Raw genomic sequence first — 11245 nt, 5'->3', positions numbered from 1 at the left:
TAAAATCCAGGTAGGACTTTGCTATAGCCATAACAAAAGTCTACTTGTGCCTGGGAAAAGGTGGGTCTGTGTCTAACTTGCCAAGCACGTTTATCATGGTGTAAGTTATTACTGTTGGGAAACTGGAGGAGCTTATTCAAGCTCCATAAAACTCTTGTGGTTTGAGGTCAGACACAGTCTGATGTGAGCATGACATGGCTGAAGTCAAGTGCAAGAACTTAGAGTAACAATATGAGTGCACTTGTCTCAGTTTGCAAGTACTTTGTCAGTGAATTATACTTCTAGCATTGAATTAGTTAAAATTCAATTTGAATTGTGGAAGTATGGTAGAAAAACTAGACTTTGTGAATCTGTGTTTTGAAATGAGGATGGTGAATGTAATTGCCCTGTAAAAGGTAACCAAATTCTACAGAGTAGTTTACCAGACTTCCTGTGACCTGTCGAATCAATAAATGACATGCGGGGTCTTTCTTAGAAGTCAATAAATGTGTTACCTGTTTAGTGATTCAGATATGTAAGTCCTCATAAGTACTTTAAGCCACTGTAGCTGCTGTTAATGAAATACCTCATACTGGATTCCTATGAAGTGACTTAGGTGTCTTGCTTAGGTGTTCCAGACAGTGTTAGCTTTTTCCCCACTAACAGACATACTTGATGCTTAAAAAATAAGATCGTTACTAAAGCAGTGTCTTTGAAATGCAAAGTAAGGCTAATCAAGTGATAAACAGCCATGTGACATGTCTGAAGTCTGTGTGCAAGGTATGCTCCCAGCACACTCCCAGTCCGGAAATACTGGCCTATCTGCATCGCCAGGCTCTTGACTGAGGACAAAGATGCAAGCAAAATGTGTTCTTGATTATTGCAGATTCTAACTGGAATCTGGAAGTGTATAATAGTCTTCATGACTAACTTAAATGCTCAGTCCTGGCCTCAACGCTGTGATGATTTCCTCTTGCTAAGGAGAATTTGGTTATGGTCTTCCTAGTCTGTCATTAACTGCTAGAAATTGAGAATAGTTGTCATGATGTTTCTCATCAGGTTGAACTTCTATGTAACTATAATGTAATTATGTCATTATGGATTCACATCTGTAGTTTTACTCAAGGAAAATGGCTTTGTATTTCCATTCCAAATATTTTGGACTATGGAGAAATGAAAACAGATGCCTGTGTTTCTATTGAAATAAAGGTTTTTTTGAGTTGCCTGTGTTTCTAGTGAAACAAAGGTTTTTTTGAGTTTTCTATTTTTTACAAGCTAAGAGAATGTTCACGTTCTGTCACATTAAGCTCTGAAATAGCTTGATTCAATGCAGTAGTGGCTGCTAGTGAGATTTTTTTTCATAATGTTTGCAACAGGTTTTTGGAAATATTTCCAAAATTGTTAATCGTGCTTCAAGGGCTTTGCACTGATTTAAAATTAGTATATTCTGATATTAAAAAAAAACCAACCCTCTTGGAAGGTGGTGAAACTATGTATTTTATTAAGCTAGTGTGGTGCATATATAAAAATAAAAAGCTTCCTAGTGTTGTTTTAGAATAATATTGTTTTTAAAGCTCTAGAACGGACCTTGTGTTATTACAGGTTGGTTTGTTGCTTTTATTATTAAAGCCTTGTGAGTCTGTGGTTGTGTCTCTTAAGAAATCTAACCAGTGAGAATTTCACATAATTAGTAGTGCACGTTTAACTTATGTGACAAAGGAAGAACACTTGGTTTAAAATATTCACAGCTCAGTACCTCAAATGCCAAATCAGTACTTTTGTATCTTATTATATTGATTTGCTGGGGATGTGAGGGAAGTTCAATGTAGTTGCCACCTTTGAAATTTTGTGCTGATGCTGTTTTGTGGGTGACACATCATATACATGCTTTACTTTTCCTCAGGTGTTTTGCTGTATCTGCTGAAAACCTAAATATCAAGTTATGGTACGGATAGAGTAATAAGCTATTCTTTTCTTGATACAAAGAGAGTAGGTTGTATTTGTTATCAGAGGCAGTGGAGGAATGTAACGAGGAATACAATGCAATCAGAACAGTGGCTAGGGAAAAAGTTTCTGTGGTGGAAGGTGAGTGGGAGAAGTTAGTATTTTTCAAGGAAGGCAGAGGAAATGATTATAAGCCAGAATATGGAAGCTGTTTGATCATCCTGTTTGTGAGAATGGATTCAAACAAGTTAGGAAACTAGACAGTTAATATACAGCACAGATAGGAAAGCCTATAGGGAAGTCCATGTTGATGATGGCTAAATTACAGCCTTAAGTGACTGGCGAGATGGTGGTATATGTAAAGAGGAGGGATTTCTAAGCTAGATATTTTAAAATATTAACAAATACTAACATGTCTTGCCCTTACCTAATACATGCAACGTGGCTTCTGATTTTTCTAAGCTATTCTTTATTCCTTTTCAGATCTATCATTTTAGCTGCATCCAGAAATTTGTGAGAACTGCTGAAAACATTTTCTACTGGATATGATAATTGAAAGATCCTGACTAATAACAGAGATTGAACTTTGTTTTACAGAAAAGGAGCTGACAGTGCAGCTGAGCCAAGTTTACTTAGCTGAGGTGAACAGTCTATAGCACGAGACAGTAAGATGATTAGTTTGACTGTGAGTTGAACTCAGTAACTTTAAAAATGGATAAAAAGCAGATGCACATTAAAGCTCTGAGAATCAGATGTATAACTTTCTGTGTATTCTAATTGACTTTAAGCTATGGTTCCGTGGTAACATATGATACATGCAGTCTCATAATGAAAGTTTTAATTGTTCTGTTAATATTCTGCCTTCATGCATGAATTATCGTTAGAATAAAATGTTATTGAATAGAAGGAAGGCAGCTTATGTGATACTGTTACTGTACCATCTTGCTGTAATTTTTTTTTTTTTTGCAAGAAGGAGATATAACAAATATAACTTACTGCCTTTACATTGCACCAAAAATATCCTGGCAATGAAAAAGACATTCTAACAATGTTTGTGTAGTGCAGGGATTAGTACTTTTACAGGCAAGTTACAGCCCAACATTTTGAATTGCTAATAAATCTGGACAAATCAGAACAATTGTTGAACAATTAGTGTTGTAATGCTATAAGCACTAATCACTTTTATAGCGAAGGTCTATAATTTCTTACGTGGGCAGAAGGCAGACTTCTAGGACATCTTACTGCTATTCAGTTACTGGATTGGTTAAAGGTCAGTTTGATCTAGATGCAAAGTGTTTTTGCTACTCAATAACCAACATTTGCAATGTGTTTCACACAGTCAGGGATTTGATGTGCACTGCAGGATACTGGCAGATAACTGTGGAAGTATCTGCTGCACTTGAAATCCTTATTCTGCATTTCTATTGTTTGTTTCTGAGTACTGAAAAAATATAGTTGTGGGTTGTATCCTACTCCAAATTTTTAGGACATACCTGAAGTTGAGTTAAAAGTGCTTACATTCTCTATGTAAGCTGCACCTGAGTTAATAATGTCTTTTCGGGCTCATGCTGGAATCTCAAAAATTTCAGCCATGTACAGCTGATCAGTATCTTGCTTCGCAGCCAACATATAACTTGTGGCAAGTGTTTGCACCTGCATGTCATTGTTGAGTTTAAAATGATGCAATAAGATTAAGCAAGGTTTGGAGTTGTTGGAAGTATCTACTGAAACAGGAGGAGCTCTGGGTTTAGGCCGCAACTTCAGGAACTGTGGCTAATCCTGCTGTTCTTTCCTGTTATTTCCAGCAACATGCATTAGGCAATTACATAGGTAACTGAGTATGACTTGACAGTCAGATCTCCATTTTGTGGGCTTCTGTTTTGTGATGTAGTCCTAATAACTGTATAAGCCAGACTCCTGCCATCTTTAAGGGCCTAACTGAGATGCAGGAGGGCTTCCCAGGTGGCCAAGAAGGCCAATGGCATCCTGGCCTGTATCAGGAACAGTGTGGCCAGCAGGTCCAGGGAAGTGATTCTTCCCCTGGACTCAGCACTGGTGAGGCCACACCTGGAGTACTGTGTCCAGTTCTGGGCCCCTCAGTTCAGGAAGGACATCGAGGTGCTGGAGCAGGTCCAGAGAAGAGCAACAAGGCTGGTGAAGGGACTGGAGCACAAGTCCTGTGAGGAGAGGCTGAGGGAGCTGGGGTTGTTCAGCCTGGAGAAAAGGAGGCTCAGGGGAGACCTCATCACTCTCTACAGCTACCTGAAAGGAGGTTGTAGCCAGGTGGGGGTTGGTCTCTTCTCCCAGGCAGCTCTCAGTAAGACAAGAAGGCATGGTCTTAAGCTGTGCCAGGGGAGGTTTAGGTTAGATATTAGAAGAAATTCTTTACAGAGAGGGTAATCAGGCATTGGAATGGGCTGCCCAGGAAGTGGTGGATTCTCCGTCCCTGGAGGTTTTTAAGATGAGACTGGATGTGGCACTTAGTGCCATGGTCTAGTAATCACGGCAGTGTTGGATCAAGGGTTGGACTTGATGATCTCAGAAGTCCTTTCCAACCAAGCTGATTCTATGATTCTTGCACTCTTAACTTGTGACTGTGCAGGACAAAAATAATGTTAAGATCATTTTGGGGGCCAGAATATATGCTAGATGTGTGACGTTGGTGTTTGACATGACATCTGTGGTATTACATACACAGTGTGACTGGGAGTCACAGTAGAATAGTGTTAAAATGCATGTGGTGATGAAGATCTTCCTTGTCTCTTCAGTATTGTTGAATGTAGAGGACTAGCGGAAATTAAAAGTGGTAATGCCTCATTAGAGGCATGTAGGTGAGTAACATAGCAGTCAGCAGACTTGAGTGGGTAGGAACGATTTTTACAATACTTACTATGATCAACTACGTCTTTAGGACTTCTGCATTTGTGCTGGTTTCTAACATTATTTGGCTTCACCTATACAGGTCAGTTAACTCATTTGGTTGTGTTATAGTTGGGGAAGGAAATTCATCTGCCCCCCTAGGCAGGAGTCTTACCTAAACATACAGTGAGAGACAGCTACTGCCTCAAGGCTCCTGATCCTATAAAGGTAATGTGAACATGAGAGTTTGTAGGATTCAAACGTAAACTAAAAATGAGATACTGTGAAAAAATCAAACAGTTTTGTTAGCACAGGGGTAGACTTATTGATTTGAGGCATCCATTACAAGTTTTTGTTCCTGGGACAGTTGGTATCCAAAGAACCAGGAAGGAGTTAATTTCATAATTCATTTATTTTCCTTCTGGCTGCTTTGCACCAGTTAAGTGTTAGGAATCAGGAGATGGTACAGTTCTTTCTGGTTTAGGGAGGTTCCTAAACAGTGTGAAACCAGCATAGCCAGCTCATACAGCTGGGGTTTGCCTTTACCGTATGTTGGGACAGCATTTGGATAAACAATCCCCATGTACATCTGCAGCATTTCATGCTCCAGTAATTACTACCCGGGGGTGATGATCTTTAAGATTTGTGTGTATGTGTGTGTGTGTGTGGTTTTTACTGTGTAGAAGCTAGAATAGCCTACAGGTCTCAGAATTCACTGACTCATCATCTTCCACCAGCATACAAAATTCAGACTTGCGTAGATGTGACCTTGTACACGTATACACTGGTGTCGAGGCTGACCTCTGTCAGGAACTGTAGTCTAGATGGATTGTAATTCTGCTCTAGTGTGTCATTCAGCCCTTGTGTTTGCAGAACAGACCCTTTACTCCCATTATATTTGTTCCTCATATTTTAGCACTGTCTTATTTTAATAATTTGTACCTTGAAAATTAGGTGATTATTTCAAAACATGGAGTTGTTTTTACTTTCCATTTTTCAATTATGTCCCACATTGATAGCACTCTGGTTTCATCAGGAAATAGAGTATATTTGACCAACTATGTCAGCAGGCTGTAACTGAAATTTCAAGGGGGATGCAAGAGTTCAAGGATGCACCAGTATATTTTTCATATAGGCTGTGGACCTTCTTGAAACCTTTGCATTTTATGTGAACAGAAAAACTTCTAAACAAAAGCATTTTTGGAGACAATGGCAGTGTTGTTACACTTGTGATCTTACCCTGTATTTGGGATAGACATGATACCACAGGTGCAGAGTAGATAAGCAAGCTGGTTTTGCGATGCATTTTCAGAAACAACTGTGTGTTGAGTCGTATAGGTTGTAACATTTAAGACAGTCTAGATGTAACCTAATGGCTACAAAGGCAGGGTGCTGGGATTTATAGGGTTTAGGTAGAACTTGCCCATATTTCCATGGTTCTAGAAGCCTGAGTAAGTTCTGGCACATCAGGTTTCCCTGCAGATTGCATGTCATTCAGTGTCCTCTAGCTGACAACAACACACAAAGGCTGAGTCCAGTCTATGATAGGTCCTCCTAAAATGCTTGTAAGTGATATATACTAGAATTTGTGTGAAAATGATCCTATCCTGTAAGCTCTAATTTCTATTTATGAAATAGAAATGCTGATGTACTAGAAAATTTTGTAGGCTGTGAAAAGCATGTGATGGTGCTGTATTTGCTGTGCTTTGATTTCAGTGCTAAAAAAAGAGCATGTACAGTTGATTTGCATAATGAATCAAAACAATATCTCCCACAATGCAGGTCAGGATTTTTTTTCAGAGGATTATTCGGGGATTACTTAGGTTTATTCTTGCACTAAAAGGATGAGCTATACAGTGCAGTCCCACAGCTGTAATCCACCTTGTTGCTGTGTCCAGTTCCCTTTCTGATGGGCTCTGCAACTTTCCCTGCTGATTTCTGCGTACATGGTTGGCCTCATGACTGCTCATCTGCTGAAGACTGACTGATGTGCTTTACAGTCCTATATGCCTGGAGAGTTGCTAGCTTAATTTGGTGACAAATAACCCTCAACAGAAAGATCTATTCAGACGTCATTCCTAGGACTAACCCCTAACAATATCTTTGATCTTGAAAGTTCCAAGTGACTGGATTCCTAATTCACCCAGATATACATTCATTGCCAGATGGAGCAGTGTACTTCCTGAAAGCATTATGTGCTGCACAGCAGGAGGTGCATGCAAGCGGAACTGCTATAACAATACTAATGATGATCATTCTAGTGATGGGCAGTGTCTGCACTCCAGTGATTTATACTGTTGTTGTAGAGGAAAAAAGTCTAGTCCACAGTATTCAGGAAAAACTCTGCTGGAATGTCCCTAACAATCAGCTTACTAGTGAAAAATGCAGAACATATTTGAGTCTATCATCCCAGTTAATACAGTCTTTTTTTTTTTTTTTTCTATCCCATATTCTTTCCAGTTTCTTGAGAATATGGAGTTGCATCTGGTTGATGCTAGGGGTGGGCTAGAGCTGTGAATATGAACTGCTTAGGCAAAACAAGTTACCTTGAATTCAGATAAACTTTCATGTTTGCTCTGTTTCTGAAATTTTTTTTCCAACTAGTGTTATAAAACAGTTGTGTAAAATAAGTACTAGTTCTGGCTTTAGTTACAGCTGTCTTTTCAGGCTGAGAGCTAAGCAGCATCATCAGGGTTTAGAGAAGCAAGCTTCAAGATTGCTTAAAGACAGATTGTAGGACCAAGACAGTGCAGTTGCTTTGGAAATGCAAAGCTGGTGCATGCCATAAGTAGAAGTTTGTCTCATATTGTTTCTCAGCTGAGTAAGTGGCTGATTTTCATCTTGGAGCTGTGTAACATTATTTCTTTCTGCAGGAATACCATTGGGATACCAACTGCTGAATTTTCTTGGGAAAAAAAGAGTGCCATGGGGCACTTCCATCATAGTAATGGGACAGAGTGTACCTCTGGTACCAGAGTGGGGAGCTGTGGTCACCTTGCCTGGATCATGCAAAAGGTGAAGAGCAGAGGCCCCATATTCCATCACTTGGCTCCCTGCTGTGGGCACCTGCTCCCTGTGTGGCATAAGGAGGTGTAAGATACTGATTTTCTTTTTTTTTTTTTTTTTTAATACCAAGGAAAAACCCACAGGAGGGCTGAAGGGAGATTAGGCTCTACCCTGGGAAGGTCTGGCAGGAGGTTGCTGCTTTCTGTAACTGTCTCAGAAATACAAGTGGGGAATTCAAAGTACAAGACAGATGAACAAAGAAGGCAACAGAGTGGAACTAGTAACAGCCTCAGGGAAAACCAGAGCAGACAGGGAAGAGTGTTACAAAGTGCTCATCAAATTTACATGCAAATAGTAATGCTAACATTGTACATGATTAACCAGAATCCCCTGCAAAGTCAAACAGGAATGAATAAGACAAAGACTTTGTGCAGCTCTGAAGCATTTGGCTGTTACTGCTACATGAAACTGCTGGCAATCTGCTTTGTGAGCAGAGTTCATGGCATCTGTGATTACATGCTGCACATTGAATTTGTACGTAGTTAATCAGGAAAAGCAACTTGTTTACTAACACTCTGAAAGACAGTATACTGTCATTCAAGTTCAAATGTAAAAGATTAACATTACTGTAAGAAATTAGATTGGCAAGAGCTTTTGGTAAAATGTTTGGAGAGAATCAGTTGGAATTAAGATGTTGACTGCAGAATTTTCAAACTCCTGGTCTTGTGGCAAGGAAACACTGGCTGCCTTTGGACACATGGGTGTGGTTCAAAAGGTAAGTCCTAATATCTCCTCACTACCATCAAAGGCTACAGAAATCCTTCACTAAAGCAAAATCAGCAGACTGACATTTCAAAACACCAGTGCTGAATCAGGGGCTTTACAAATTTTACCACTGTAAACAAAGAAAAGTGAATACTAAGAAGTATTTACACCAAGAGAAACAAACAATCAGTGTTGTGCATCAGAGGAACACAAAGTATGTGGAGTGAAGCATGCTGTTAGTATTGCATAATCAACAGCTGTCTCTGCTCTTTTGACTGGGATTTTTTTCCTGTGAGTAAAGCTGCTTCTTCGCATAGATTTTTTTCCCCCCCCTTCCCAGTTGCTAACTCTTGACTAAGTTTTCCTCAAGGTGTCTGAATCATATCTTATGAAATAGTGCTGGCTGATCCCTGCAGGGCCAACACAAGAGATACAGAAATCTTCAATTCCATGTTAGCAGCATAATGTTAAACTATACAAAATGGAGGAAACACCTTCTGAAAGATTACCATTTTCACCTTTGTACTCACTCTTGTGGCAGGCGTGGTGATGACTATCTGACAATTGCTTGAATTTCTACAACAAAAAGATGGAAGAAATTTTACATTTTGTTTTCTTAATCTAGAATTCCTCTATTCCAATGTCTTTGCATATAATTAAAAAATGTATTTTCTAGGGTATGTTTTCAGGCAATAGTTAAGAAGTTTTATTTCTTATATATTAACTCATTGCTGACTGAAATTCAAGACAAAATACAAAGCAGATATTGAAGGTTTATTTAGAACAAGTACTTTCCTGTAACACAAATAATACAGAAAAAGGAAATTTTGTTCCTTATGCATACTTATGTAGCTTGTCAATATATGAGATGTCTTTAAGAAGAAATGGTTCAGGTTATGGTATTTCAAGAAAAGACAATTTGCATTTTATTTGCATTGCTTTTCAACAAACATGGCAGTTCAGCATTTGTTTTTAGAATGATTAATTTCAGTATTTTTAATATGCAACTTTATGGTAATTGCCACTTCATGTTATTTTATTTTAAAATTACTTACAAGAAGATGTATTTTTCTGGATTTTGATTATGAAACATTTTCCCTGTTGCTTCCAAGGCATGCCAGATTTGCTGTTTCTTTCATCTGATTTAATCATACAATAAAAGTGGTGTAAATGCTACATAAGAATACAGGTGTCAAAGCCTAGGAGACACGTAATACTCAATGCAGCAAGGATTTCACCAACACCTGCAAGGCCAGTTACATTTTCTAGCTTCATCTCCCTTAAGGTTTATTCCATTTCAGATTTCATCTTCGTGAAAGAAATGGATCTCTGGACTGACTCTCACACAACCTTTCAGAGGTTAATTCTGACCTGATGTAAACTTTCTATGCACCACAGATATATCAGTACAGAGTCAGAGAGAAATTTAGCCAGAAATTCAGGTTTAATCCATGTAGGTTTGGGGTTTTTTCCCCACATTTTCCCCTATTATATATTCAATCACTCTGTTATTTCAAAGTTAACATTTTTAATTCATTATTTCTCTGGCTCTGACTCAGAGAACCTGGCTGGATTGTTCTCCAGCCTTCCAGTATCTTTGGTCAGGATCACAGTGCATGTACTTTAAATGGTATTAATTTCTTTTGGGTATGGAATGCTTTTCAAATACAAAAACAAGCAAGGCAGAGACACTATAATAGGAATATAGTAACTTACTTGGGTTCAGTTATCTATTGTGAACTCTAAGTGAGAGCAAACTGGAGATTGGGCTCACCACCCATGGACTGGGGAAGAACGCAGGGATTCGGGGTGTATGGTTGTCAGTAGATTCCAGACCTCTAGTGGACACAATGGAGAAATGCTCATGGAAACGTGAATACTGCATAGGGAAACCCTATGTACTGTTGGGCAAAAGTTGCTGAAAAGTCTCTTTCAAAGGCTTATCTATTATTTGTGCAAAACTGCACAAATATCATGTCCCATCATTCACTGTAGCTTTAAGTGCAGGGGTTCCAGAAAATCTGTTAACATTACCTGATATTTTCAATTAATTTCAAAATCCTAATTGCTGTTGTAACTTAACAACTACAGTGAGACATTCCTGAAACTGGAGGACAAGAAGCTGGAGGATGGCCTTGCAGAAAGAGATCTGAGGTTTTGGGCTGGGAGCAAACTGAATACTCAGTGCCCTGGCAGCCAGGAGGGCCAACCGTGTTGCGGGGCGGGGGGAGCATCAGGCAGCCGGTCGAGGGAGGGAATTGTCCCACTCTGCTCTGCACTGGGGTGGCCTCACCTTAAATATCGTGTGCAGTTTTGGGCAGCACAATATAAGAAAGATATTGAGCTCTTAGAGAGTGTCCAAAGAAGGGCAACAAAGATGGTGAAGGGCCTTGAGGGGAAGCTGTATGAGGAGCGGCTGAGGGCACTTGGTCTGTTCAGCCTGGAGGAGACTGAGGTGACCTTATGGCAGCCTACAGCTTCCTCATGAGGGGAAGCAGAGGGGCAGGCACTGGTCTCTCTGGTCACCAGTCATAGGACATAAGGACATGGAATGAAAGTGCATCAGTGAAAGTTTAGACTGGACATTTGGGAAAGGCTCTTTGCTGAGAGGGTGGTTGATCACTGGAACAGGCTCCCCAGGAAAGTAGTCTCCAAGCCTGTCAAGTTCAGGGAGCATCTGGATGATGCTTAG

This window comes from Pseudopipra pipra, chromosome Z, assembly GCF_036250125.1.
Source record: "Pseudopipra pipra isolate bDixPip1 chromosome Z, bDixPip1.hap1, whole genome shotgun sequence".
Lineage (NCBI taxonomy): Eukaryota > Metazoa > Chordata > Aves > Passeriformes > Pipridae > Pseudopipra > Pseudopipra pipra.
This window is presented reverse-complemented; position numbering follows the sequence as displayed.